A 13,647-nucleotide genomic window follows, 5' to 3' on the forward strand; every position below is an offset into this window, starting at 1 on the left:
ACTTCCGTCAGCTGAGAAAGCTCGGCTAGACTTTTTTCTTCTCCAGTAAAAATAGATGTTTTCTGATTGGAGCTTGTGTCCTCTGCATTGCCGCGTGCTGGTCCCTCATGCATGTAAATCTTTGCTCTCCCCTAGTAATATTTTCTAAATGAACTTGAAAAGCCGGGAGGGAGGGAAGATCACTTCTCCTGACCTCTGCATCATGGGTCCCTGATCATCTGGCAGGCCATCTGGGGGACAGAGAATGAAGGCACGTCCCACGCCTTCCTTGGGGAAGTGGTGCGGGTGAGGGAATGGAGCTGTTGGCTGGAGGCCGGCCAGGACGTTTCCACTGAGGCCGGTGTGACCCGTGTGAACACAGGGCTTGGGGGCCTAGCCTCTCTCTGTGTGTGCCTTCTCCCTCCTCGACAACCGCAAAGTCATGGGGCCCCCGGGGGGCAGATGTATGGTCGATGGGGACCAGTCTCATAGCTCTCTGGCACCCAGGGGCCCCACACTCACCGAAACAGCAGAGTTTTCCATCCCAGTGCAGAGTGAGGGCAGGGGGGGATGCCCAGCAGAATCCAGTGCCTTCCAGAAACTTTCCATCAGCCCCTGTCCTACCACCCAACTTTTTTCTTATCGCGTAAGGATCGGTAGGCAAAGCTGCTCTGAGCAGGAGGCAAGATAGGCCTTTTTCATCATTGCCAACAGGATAAATGTTAATCAAAGAATGTCTCTAGACCCTCTATGATTTTAAAATTTGTTGACTGCACTTGTTTATGTACCCAGGTGCCTTTCCAGATGGCCCAGGGTCCTGGAATCAAGTCTTGCATTGGACTCCATGCTCTGTGCTGAGTCTCTTCTCTCTTATTCTCAGTTTCTCTCAAATAAATAAATAAAAATCTTTAAATAAAATAAAACACATCATATTAATGTTTTCCAACATTGTTACACCCTCAAAATCATTTTAAATTTGTATATAACATTCCACTATGTTGACATACCTCGATCATCCCCCACAAATGAATGTTTTTGGTTCAGTGGAGGTTTTGTGCTGCACTTAGGGAAATTCCCAAATGGAGCCTTGCTAGGAACTGGATAGGAACATTTCTGTGTCTTGTTTTATACTACAGTAAAACAACTTAATACAAGGTTCATCTTACAAATAGGAAAAGTGGGTGATTTTGTAAGTGGCCCCAAAAGATCTTCGTGACTCAAACACTCAAACATACTTTCCATGTTGGCCTATTTTCATGAAAGCAGATATGGAAGGAGTTCCCCAGGTGGCTCAGTGGTTGAGCATCTGTCTTCACTGTCCTGGGATCGAGTCCTCCATCAGGCTCCCTACTCATCAGGGAGACTGCTTCTCCCTCTGCCTATGTCTCTGCCTCTCTCTCTCTGTGTCTCTCATGAATAAATAAAATATTTTTTTTAAAAAAAAACTAACCAAAGAAAGAATAAAAAGAATCACAGGAACAAATCTGTTATCACGTATAACATATACTTGAAAGGCGCATTGATTAAAGCAGAGCCGCCGTGGGACGAGAATATGCACATAAATCAGTGGGCAAGAGCCCTCCAAGGAATAACTGCAGGAAACACACACGGACTTAAAATACAGCAGAAAAATACTGAACAGCAGTTACAAAGAGATAGATTAGTTAATGACTGTTGTGGGGAAACCAGCCCTTTGGGGGAAAACGCAGTTTAAAGCCTCACTTCCCAAGTACACAAAGTTAATTAGGGATAATTAAAATTTTCATTGTAAAAAATGAAGTCATAACAACAAAAAGAAAATAAAGCTAAATATTTATTTGACTTGCTTAGGAAATAACTTTTTAAACATAAAAAAATGCAATAAATCACAAAAAGGAACAAATAGATTTATCTCCATAAAATTTAGGATTGTTCTTAATATCCTGAGGGGAACACTAAAGGTTTGCAATAATCACTTTTACATAACTCAGGTTACTTTAAGATCTGAAATACATGGACAAACCAAAAAGTTAATCACCATGAACATAATTATGAAATCTTCCCTTTCATTTTTGCTTAGAAACAAATACTTCTGCCTTTTTCCCTAACTGGGGGAAGGAATTCTCTCCAAACATGACATCGAAGCATTATCTATATGTTTCATTATGTGTCTGTAACACTTTTGATGTTTTCTACTACATTTTAATGAACCATCTGTCCAAAAATTATTTTCAAAACTCAAGAAGTTAGTAACTGGGTAAATTATAGACTTGTTTAGGCTTACATTATTGGTGGTGATTTAACGGTTGCCATCTGAGCTAAATGTTCCAAGAAATGAGGAGGCGTAGAAAAGGACCCCAGACAGGTAGCTCAAGATGATCAGGGTAACTCTACAAGTGTGTCCTAACTTCCACAGCTCTTCCAGAGGACAGAAAGGTACATTACTGTGTAGCTTTTAGGAAAATTTTCAAGTGGATTCCAAACAAAACAAAACACAAAAGCTAGATGCACTGGGGCCAGATCACGGGAAGAGCAGTATGGTGCAAGATACTCACAAAATACAGAATCAAGAAGATGGGGAAAATCTATGACCAGCGTTCAAGCAGGTGACTCAGCAGGTGTTACATGACCTGTGTGTGAATAAAAAGAAGGCATTAAATCCACTTATGGCAAGAACATGGGGGGAGGGTAGAAAGGCCACAAAGCCCAAGCTCAAGACCCAAAGTCCATACCCCAACTCCATGATTTAATTATCCTGTGGCCTGGGTTCATGGCATCCCTTCTCTGAGCTTCAGTTTCCACCCAGAAGTAAGAGTATCAGTATTGTAATCAGCAGCACTAGCAGCCTCATGTGTCTGGATGCCACAGCCCCATGGTGGTGATGGAGCCTCCTGAGCTCCCGAACAGGTGGAAGAAGCATCTCCCTCTTGTGCGACTAGTAGCCCAAAACATGGATGGTGTGAGCCTAAAACCCAGGAAGGGCAGCCAAACTGAAGGAGTCAAAAGATGCCCCAAAGCTGGTCTGTGGGTCAGAAAGTGAGTGAACTGAGCGCATGGAATGAATGCGGGGAACAAGGGGGAATGATTCTTCCTGGGTTGAAAGAGCGGAGTCCTCCAGAACACGAGAGACTCCTAACTCTGGGAAACAAACAAGGGGTGGTGGAAAGGGAGGTGAGCAGGGAGGTGGGGGTGACTGGGTGACGGGCACTGAGGGGGCAATTGATGGGATGAGCACTGGGTATTATGCTATATGTTGGCAAAATTGAACTCCAAAAAAAAAAAAAAAAATAGACCATTAAAAAAAAAAGAAAGAAAAAGAGCGGAGTCCTCAGGGACCAGCCCTCATGTGCTGGGAGCTGCCTCGTGAATGGGCGTGCCAGCTGTGTGTGGAGGCACAGCGTTTGATGCATCACAATCAGCCACCCAAATATTAATTTATTCTATCATTGTTGGCAAACGAGTATTCATACGTCAAGTCTTTCTTCAAAATTAGCTTCTCTTGAGGCTTTTCTGTATTCCAAGGCTATGGTGGACCCTTGTGCAGGTTCTATCATCCTGGGGGGAGCTGTAACATCAACGGTGCCAACAGCATTGTCCCGTGCCTTCACAGCTAAATGCAGTGCTCCCCTAGGCCGGTTTGTTCAATGTTTCCCCTAAATCCATACTGGATTTAGGCGCTTTATAACAATTACCTAAGTGTGTTATACTTTCTTTCACACGTGTTCCCTGATGCTTTATGCCACCTGTTCACTCTTCTGACCTAGAATCAAATGATTGGAGAACAGAAGCCTTGATTTTCAAATTTAACACCTACGAAATGCCTGGGAACTTACTTACTGAGTTAATAATATGAATCATTGTTGTATTATATCTTAAAAGCTGCTTCCGTCACAGAATCATCAAAGCTCCTTTCAGGTGGGCCTATGTGCCAAGTGGTCTACGGGCAAGCGAAGGTCTGGAAACGGATATGTAATTGACCAGCTGGTGGGGAGGAAGGTGTCATGATGTACTTACTGAGAAAGTTCGCAGGCTAGACATAGATCGGGACCAGCCTAGGAAGAACCAGACTGTGAACCAAAGGATGAGAAGATATTTTCACACTGGTTGGCAGCATGGATAAGAGTATATTAAGGATTAAGTAAATTGCATTTTAAAAGAAAAGTTAAAGTTTGGTTTCACCTCTCAACAGACCAACCTCTTGATTATAATAATCATTGACTAAATACAAAAACAATTACCCACAGATTCTTGAGAGTAAACTAAAATAAGCATATTTTGGAAGGGAGACACAATTTGGGAGAAAGAAATGCCACATGGTGAGTTTCTTGTTTTACGACTTTTAGTCGTAGAAACAGTATGGTATGGCTGAAAACTGTGATCAAAACCCACAGAGACTTCTGTTCAGCCAGGATGGAGTAATAGAGGCTGGATTTACCCTCCTGTCTGAAACAAAAAGATACATAAACAAATATATTTTTCAAATTATGTGGAACAATGGATATGAGTCATATTTTCCTGTTTCTTTGCGTGGTTGACAATTTTGATTAGATGCTGGACATTTTCAATTTCAGCTCAGGACACAGATACCATCAACCACTTATTCGAGAGAAGGGAATTGGATAAAGTGAGCCTTAAGACTTCCCCACACCATTGCCTGGAAAGTTTCCAGGTGACAGAGCAGGAAGCAAAGTCCAAACAGAGCTTAGTGGTTCCCCTGAATTTAGGAGACACAATTTGGAATTTGGGAAGATTAAAATTTCTGGTTTTAAAACCAATGAAGATGAAGCCCCAGAAATACGAAGAGATGCACCCTTGAAAATGTGGCTGATACTTATCTGTGCATGTATATGGGGAGAGTACCAGGGGCCAGAGAAAGAGTCATTGTGAAGGAGCAGCCTGAGTAGAAAGACCACCTAATACATGTGCATCAGTAAAGTCCTCAAAAGAATACTGCCTTAGTAATAGGAATAAATTAGACCTAAACTCAAGGCTATCCTGAACCCATGTAACAGAGTTTTCAAGCAAGCCTTGAAGAGATTAAACTAAATATAAGTAACTAAACTGCATCCCCAAACAACGTTCAACAATACTGAAACAACAAAATTCAGCACCCAACAATGGCAAATTTAAAATGTCCAACATCTGGCGCACCTGGGTGGTACATTTGGTTAAGCAACCAACTCAATTTCAGCTCAGGTCATGATCTGAACGTCCTGGGATTGAGTCCCAGGTCAGGCTCCCTGCTCAGCAGAGAATTTGCTTCAGGATTCTCTCTCTTCCTCTTCCTGACCCCCGCTTGCCCACATACTCGCTTTCTCTAAAATAAATAAATAAATCTTAATAAATTAATAAAATAAAATGCCTAACATCCAATCAAAAATTTTTAGCTATGCGAAGAAACAGAAAAATACAAATAACAATAACAACAGAAACAGACTCATAGGGCAGCCTGGGTGGCTCAGTGGTTTAGTGCCGCCTTCAGCCCAGTGCCTGATCCTGGAGACCCGGGATGGAGTCCCATGTCAGGCTCCCTGCATGGAGCCTGCTTCTCCCTCTGCCTGTGTCTCTGCCTCTCTCTCTCTCTCTGTGTGTCTCTCATGAATAAATAAATAAAATCTTTAAAAAAAAACAGACTCATAAATACAGAAAACTCATAAACACAGAGAATATATTGGAGAGGAAGCTGGGAAGATGGGCAAAATAGGTAAAAGGGATAAAGAGGTACAAACTTCCAGTTTTAAAATAAACGAGTTATAGGAATGAAAAGTATACCATAGAGAATATAGCCAATAATATTATAATCACATATGGTGACAGATGGTAATGATATCTACTGTGGTGAGCATTTCATGATGTATAGAATTGTTAGTTAAATCACTATGTTGTACACCTGAAATAATATTATATTGTATGTCAACGGCAAAATGTTTTGAGTTTTTAAAAAATGGGAAAATATGACCCATAATCAGTAGAAAAATCATCAAAGAAACAGATTCAAACGATAGAGATGAGGGGCACTCAGGTGGCTTAGTCGGTTGAGGTCCCACTCTTGATTTTGGCTCAGGTCATAATCTCAGGGTCATGAGATCAAGCCCTGCATCAGACTCTGCACTGGGCCTGGAGCCTGCTTAAGATTCTCTCTCTCCCTCTGCCCTCCCCAGCCATGTCCCTCTCTTAAAAAAAAGGAAAGAAAGAAAAGAGAAATAACAGAGACAATAGAAATATAGAAAAAGATATTAAAACTGCAATTATAAGTATGTACCATATGTTTAAGAAGGTAGAAGTAACCGTGAGTGCTATACAGAGAAAACCCAAAGTTATGAAAAAGAAAAAAAAGATCCAATGGAATTTCTGTAGATGAAAAACTATAAAACTGTCAAAATTGGCACAGATCACAAAAAAAATCTAAATAATCCTATGTTTATTAAAGTCATTGAATTAATATCAAAACGACTTTTGATATTTGGCCCAGATAGTTTTAGTGTTGAATTCAAAAACTGTATTAAAAAAAGTAGTATAAATGTCACCTAAATTCTTCCAGAAAACAAAGAATGGATAAACACTTCAATTACTTCATGATTCCAATCTAAGATTAATATGAAAATGTGGGGAATACCTGAGTGGCTCAGCTGCTTGGCGCCTGCCTTCAGCCCAGGGCGTGATCCTGGAGTCCTGGGATCGAGTCCCATGTCAGGCTCCCTGCATAGAGCCTGCTTCTCCCTCTGCCTGTGTCTCTGCCTCTCTCTCTCTCTCTCTCTCTCTGTCTCTCATGAATAAATAGATAAAATCTTAAAAAAAAATGTGACCAAAAACATTAACAAAAACAGAAAATAGGATGAAAAGCACTAATTAATAACCCTCAAAAACACAAATTCTTAACAAAATACAAGCAAATATAAATTAAATATCATACATATTTAATAGCATATACTTAAGAATGTATATTTAAGTTGGGTTTGTCTAAGAAATTCAAGACTGGTTTAACCTTGATCAAATAAATTCCCCTGTTAGTAAACAAAAACTAAAAAAAAAACGTAATTTCCAATTAATAGAAAAAAATAAGAATGCCCACACAATTGTTTTAATAAGTTCTGAAGAAGCATTTGACACAGTTCAATATCCATTCATAATTAAAGAAAAAAACCTGTCAGAAATTGATGAGAGTCTCTTCCCTCCGATGAAAGATCTGCAGCTAATGTCATCCTTAATGGTAAATTACTAATACTTTTTCCTTAGGAGCAAAAAATAAGACAAGGATACCTATCTCATCAGTTTTATTAAACATTGTCCTGGTGATTCTAGACAGTGCAGTGAGCAAGATAAAGAAATAAAAGACATAATGGTCATAATGTCATTTGCAGATGATATAACTATGTATATAAAAAATCCTAAAGAATCTATGAAATAACTGTAACTAATTAGGGCACCTGGGTGGCTCAGTGGTTGAGCATCTGCCTTTGGCTCAGGTTGTGATCCCAGGGGTCCCGGGATTGAGTCCCACATCAGGCTCCCCACAGGGAGCCTGCTTCTCCCTCTGCCTATGTCTCTGCCTCTCTCTGTGTCTCTCATGAATAAATAAATAAAATCTTAAAATAAAGAGAAATAATTGTAATTAATAAATGAATTTAAAGTAGTGCTAGATTATTACATTAATAAACCAAATTCATATTCATAGCAAATAATTGGAAAATTAAATTTAAAACAAGTCCATTTATAATATCATCAAAAATTTTTAAGAAAATACTTAGCAAAAGATGTATAAGACTTCTACACTGAAAACTATAAAACAGTGTAATGAAAAAAATTTAAAAACCTAATGGTGAGATATGTCATCCTCATTGATTGGAAGATAGTATTGTTTAAGATGTCAATTCTTCTAAAATTGATCTGTATATTTAGCACAGTAACTCAATCAAAATCTCAGCAGATTTTTTTTAAAGATTTATTTATTTATTCATGAGAGACACAGAGAGAAAGAGAGGCAGAGGGAGAAGCAGGCTCCTCGCAGGGAGCCCGATAGGGGACTCGATCCCAGATCCTGGGATCATGCCCTGAGCCGAAGGCAGACACTCAACCGCTGAGCCACCCAGGCATCCCTCTCAGCAGATTTTTAAAATAAAAATTGGTAAGTAGCTTCTAAAATTTATATAAAAATTCAAAGAACCTAGAATACCCAAAGAAATCCCTTAAGAAAAAAACCAACTAGGAGAACTTTAATTTCCTGATTTAAGGATTTGCCATAAAGCTCCAGTAATCAAGACTTTATGATAGTGGCACAAGGACTGACAAGTGGATGGAATAGAATGGAGACCCCAATAACAGACCTTTATTCATATAGTCTCTCAATTTTCAATAAAAGTGTCAAAGCAATCCCCTGAGGAAGAGACAATCCTGTCAACGAATGGTGTTGAAATAACTGGATTTCCATTTTGTAGGAAAAGGAAACTTGATTCCTTGTCATACCATATACAAAAAGTGATTCATAATAGATCACAGTTAAAACCATAAAACTTTTAGAAGAAAATATATGAGAAAATCTTTGTGACTTAAAAGCAGTCAGATGTTTTTTAAGTAGGTCACAGAAGGAAATAACCACAGAAGAAAAAAATTAGATTATATTCGAATAGAAACTTTTCATTAAAACACACCATTAAGGAAACTACTAGGCAAACTACAACTTTTTTAAAAAATTGCAAAACAAATATCTAAGAATTGGTTTGCAGAATATGTGAACTACCACAACTCAATAATCAAAACACAATCCTCTAAAAATGGGCAAAAGACTTGATTAGCCCCTTCATAAAATAAGATACAGGAATAGCTAATAAGCACAAGAGAAGTGCCTAACATTATTAGTCATCAGGGAAATGCAAAGTAAAACCACATAAGATGCTACCACCAACTTACTGGAATTCTTACAATTAAAAAGATCAATACTGCCAAATGTTTGCAAGGATGCAGAGCAATGAAAACTCTTACACATTATTGTTGGGAGAATAAATGATGTAACCACTTTGGGGAAAGGTCTGCAGATTTTTTTTTTTAATGAAATACACTCTCTGATTCAGCAATTCCATTCCTACGTATTTACTCGAGAGAAATAATACGTATCTCCTCAAAGGACTTGATCAACAATTTTCAAAACAGCTTTATTCATAATAGCCCAAATGGGGAGAATCCCAGCTGTCCAGAGACAGAGTGGATAAGCAAACTGGTAATTTCATACAGTAGAATACTCGCCATCCTCAAGATGAAGAATCTCGGGATTGCTGTGAAGACGTGGGTAGATAAGGCCCTCCTAAGGACTTGCAGGGACTGATCCCCGGAACCCTGACTGTGTTAGCTTACACAGTGAGGAGGAAGCATTGGGGTGCTCATCAGCTCACCTGTAATAGGGAAGTTATCCCGAATCACCCAGGTGGGCCACTGTCGTCAACTTTCCTTAAAAGTTGAAGAGGGAGGAAAAGAAGTCAGAGCAGTGCCCTGTGAGGCCAGAGAGGTGATGGCTGGCTTTGGAGATGGAAGACGAGGGTGTAATTGTGATATGATGAATATAAATTTTGGTCTTTGGTTCCAGCCTCATAGCTCCCCAAACCCTTGTGATTTCCTCAGTGATTGATTAGAGCCAGTGATTGATTAGAGCTTTTGAATTATATTTGATTTTTGTCTTTGGTTTGAAATATTTTCAGAACGATAAAGGTGAAATGTGTGTCTTTCGTTGTTCATAACAAACTCTGAGCATATGTAATGAGGCGACTTTTGGAAAGCCTCCGGATGACCTAAATCACCAGGGAACCAATCATGGGATTAGAGAGCTGGAACTTTCAGCGCCATCCCCAAGCTTGCGGAGGGAAGGGGCTGGAGGTTCAGTTCATCCCCAGCGGCCAGTGATTTAATCACTTGTGTCTGTGCGATGAAGCCTCCATAAAATACAAAAAGGATGGGTTCAGAGAGCCCCTGGGTTCATGAACAAGAGCACATCCCTGTGCGGAGAGGCTGGTTCACCCTAGACGCCACGGGGACAGACACTCCCGCGCTTGGGACCTCCTAGACCTCACCTTCTGTATCTCTTCACCTGGCTATTCTTCTGTGTTATTCAATACCATTTTTAATAAATCAGTGACTTAGGAAGTACCTGTTTTCCTGGGCCCTGTGAGCCACTCCAGCAGTCATCAAACCCAGCAGGGGAACTATCAGGAGCTGCCATTAGCAGGTCATCAGCCTGGACTTGGTCTTGGCGTCTTAAGCAAGGGGCCGTCTTGAGGGGCTGTGGGGTCTGTCCTGCCTCCAGGCAGATGCTGTCACAACTGAATTGAATTGTAGGAGACACCCCTACCCCCACCCCACCCCTGCCCCCAGCTGGTATCCCAGAATTGCTTGCTGTGGGGAGGACCCCACCCACATCTGACCACACATGGAGTACAAAGTACCCTGTGAGCCTTAAGCGAAAATAGGAGTTGGGTTTTGTTTTGTTTTCTATGGGCAGAGAGGGGTGGAGGATGAACCAAAAACTGCAGGAAGCCTCTACAAACTGTTAAAAGGCATGAAAACTCTCCCTCCTTACAGCCACCAGAAAAGAACCAGTCCTGCCTTACCTTGATTTTAGCCTGGGGAGGCTCAGGTCAGCCTTTAATCCCAGGGAGGGTGAGAAGGTAACGTTGCATTGTTCAAGTTGCTCACTTTGTGATCATTTGTTACAGCAGCCACAGAAATCCAATACAACTAAGTGGAAGGATTCTGATGTGAAATGGCAAATACTGTATGGCTCCAATCTTGCAAAGTTGTAGAATAGGCCCATCTCGTGTGTGATGGGAGAAAAATCAGCAGAGTAATGGGGATGGGGATTAACCATTGTGTCTCTATCTCGATAGGGTCAAAGTTGCAAAAGTGTGTGTGTCGGCTAAGCCAGTTAGTGGACACTTAAGATCTGCATTTCACTGCATGCAAATATTACACCTAAAGTGAAAACCTGTAAACAAATGTTAATCTAGGTAAAGATCTGCATGATGAAGTATTTATGGGGAAGTATAGAGATGTCAGTAGTTTATTCTGAAATGGGGTCAAAAATAAGATAGCTCAGTGGATGGACAGAGGGTTGGCTAAGTGGACAGAAGGCACAATGAATGTAGTAAGACGTCAGTAGTAGAATCTAAGAGATGACTACACAGGTGTTCACTGAGGTATTTCTTCAACTTTGCTGTTTGTTTGAAATTTTTTATTTTTTTAAAAAGGTAACGGGTTGGGGCAGCTGCAGTGGCTTAGCGGTTTAGTGCCGCCCTCGGCCCAGGGTGTGATCCTGGAGACCCGGGATCGAATCTTGTGTCGGGCTCCCTGCATGGAGCCTGCTTCTCCCTCTGCCTGTGTCTCTGCCTCTCTCTCTCTCTCTGTCGCTCATGAATAAATAAATAAAGTCTTAAAAAAAAAAAAAAGGTAACGGGTTGGATCTGTATAAAGAATGTGAACAAAACTTTGAAACAGAAAACCCAAAGCTGTAGGTCATTGGTTAAACCATTGGGAAAACTTAATAATAAAAAAAAAAAAAAAACACCTTGATGTCTGAGGCTCCCAAGGATTTGAGAATAATTGGCCTAGGCATGAATGATTTTTTTTAAAAATAATCAGATTCCATTTTGTAACCAGCATTGAAAATCCCTTTGATGTGCAGCAGAGGAGAGAGGCAAGAAGAGAAATTTTTTAGATGATTTCCTTTACATTATGGGACACAGCTACATTTTATTTCCCTCCTTAGGTCTGTTTGGATCTTCCAAGTTTTCTTCAATAATCCTGTGTTCTATAATAATTAAAACGTTAGTCTTTAAAGCCCAAGGTCAATGCCGTGGTGATGACGGCTGGCTCCTGCACAGCCCACACAAGAACCAGTCCAAAGCAAAGCCAGAATTGCCGGGGTTGAAGAAAATAAACCAATTTGTTGGTATATTGCCCCAACAAGTTTTCGACCAATGCTGTCTTATTTTTACCAGTTTTATAAAAACACAGGCAATAAGACACTGGAATTTAACAGCTTTTCATCTGAAGAATTGCAAGGGGTCTCTGGAGAGGAAAATACAGTGACAAAAGAACAATGGAGTCCAGAAAGGGGAGTGGGAGGAGGGTTTGCTTGTGTGCATGCCCGTCCGCACCGGTGCCTACGATCCCTTCGAGGGGGTGGGGAGCACGTGCTCCATGCCTGGGGAAGGACAGCTCAGCAGGTCCTCAGAAACGTCCACAGACTGAAGGCACCTGCCGCGTCTAGCCTGGCCGCAGACCCTGCTGCGCCTGACAAAGCCCTCCCACCCTCAGCATGTAGTTTGAGACCCAGTTGTTCACCTGGTCGCCCCACTTCACAGATTTAACCCTGGATCCAGCATGGTGGAGCGACCTGCCCAGAGTCACTCAAATTTTTTTTTAAAGATTTTATTTATTGGGATCCCTGGGTGGCGCAGCGGTTTGGCGCCTGCCTTTGGCCCAGGGCGTGATCCTGGAGACCCGGGATCGAATCCCACATCGGGCTCCCGGCGCATGGAGCCTGCTTCTCCCTCTGCCTGTGTCTCTGCCTCTCTCTCTCTCTGTGTGTGTGACTATCATAAATAAATAAAAAAAAAATATTTAAAGATTTTATTTATTTATTCATGAGAGACACAGAGTAAGGGGGGGGGAGCAGGGACACAGGCAGAGGGAGAAGCAGGCTCCATGCAGGGGAGCCGGATGTGGGACTCGATCCCAGGTCTCCAGGATCACACCCTGGGCTGAAGGCAGCGCTAAACCACTGAGCCACCCGGGCTGCCCAAGTCACTCAAATTTGTGGTAGAACAAAAACTTACATGGATTTGTCATCCAGAATATTTCTTCCTGCCTGTGGTCCTGGCTGAAGACAATCGGGTCTCATCAGTTGAGACTCCTTGTGTTCTACTTTCCAACAAACACCCTCCTGGGAAAAAAAAAAAAAATTAGTCCTTACAGAGCATCAGCCAAAGGCCTATCGGGCCTGAAATAACAGGGACGCACGACTGTTCACATAGCGTCCTCGCATTACCATCGCGATCGCTCATTTTCCTCTCCAAGGAGGACGGACGCCGGCTTTGAGGAGGACCTGGGACACTGAGGCAGGCCCCGGAAGGACTAGAGAACATGTTTTTATCCTTTTCCAGCCTTGAGCAGCTAAAGGTGGGCCAGGAGGAGAGAGCAGAGCTCACACGCGGGGTGACTAGACCTGGCGTGGGTGCTGCGTCCTGTGGGAGGGCCCACCTGGAAGCTGTGGGTGTGACCTTATCAGGAAACGGGGGCTTCGCAGATGTAAGAAGACGCAGCCATGCCAGATCGGGGTGGCCCTCATCAATCACCAGTGTCTGATAAGAGGAGAGACCTCAGGCCCGGGTGAGGCCACGCGCAGGTAGAGGCCAAGGCTGGGGGTGCGTGGCCACAGCCAAGAAATGCCCGGAGCCTCCATCAGAAAGAGCACACAGGCCTGCCGACCCCATGACCTCGGGCTGCTGGTCCCCAGCACCGGGGGAGAGCAGGCCCCGGTGTGGTAATGTGCTCCGACAGCCCCAGCGAAGCAGCACACACCAGACCTGGCATTGGAGCTACAGCTCGGTTCTCCAGGCTGACATGCAGACGGGCTGTCCCAGCGTGGGTGGTGGGCCAGGAGTGACAGCTGAGCACATTCCTGGGGCTCCGCATCCCCTCCGC

This window comes from Vulpes lagopus, chromosome 2, assembly GCF_018345385.1.
Source record: "Vulpes lagopus strain Blue_001 chromosome 2, ASM1834538v1, whole genome shotgun sequence".
NCBI classification, from domain to species: Eukaryota; Metazoa; Chordata; class Mammalia; order Carnivora; family Canidae; genus Vulpes; species Vulpes lagopus.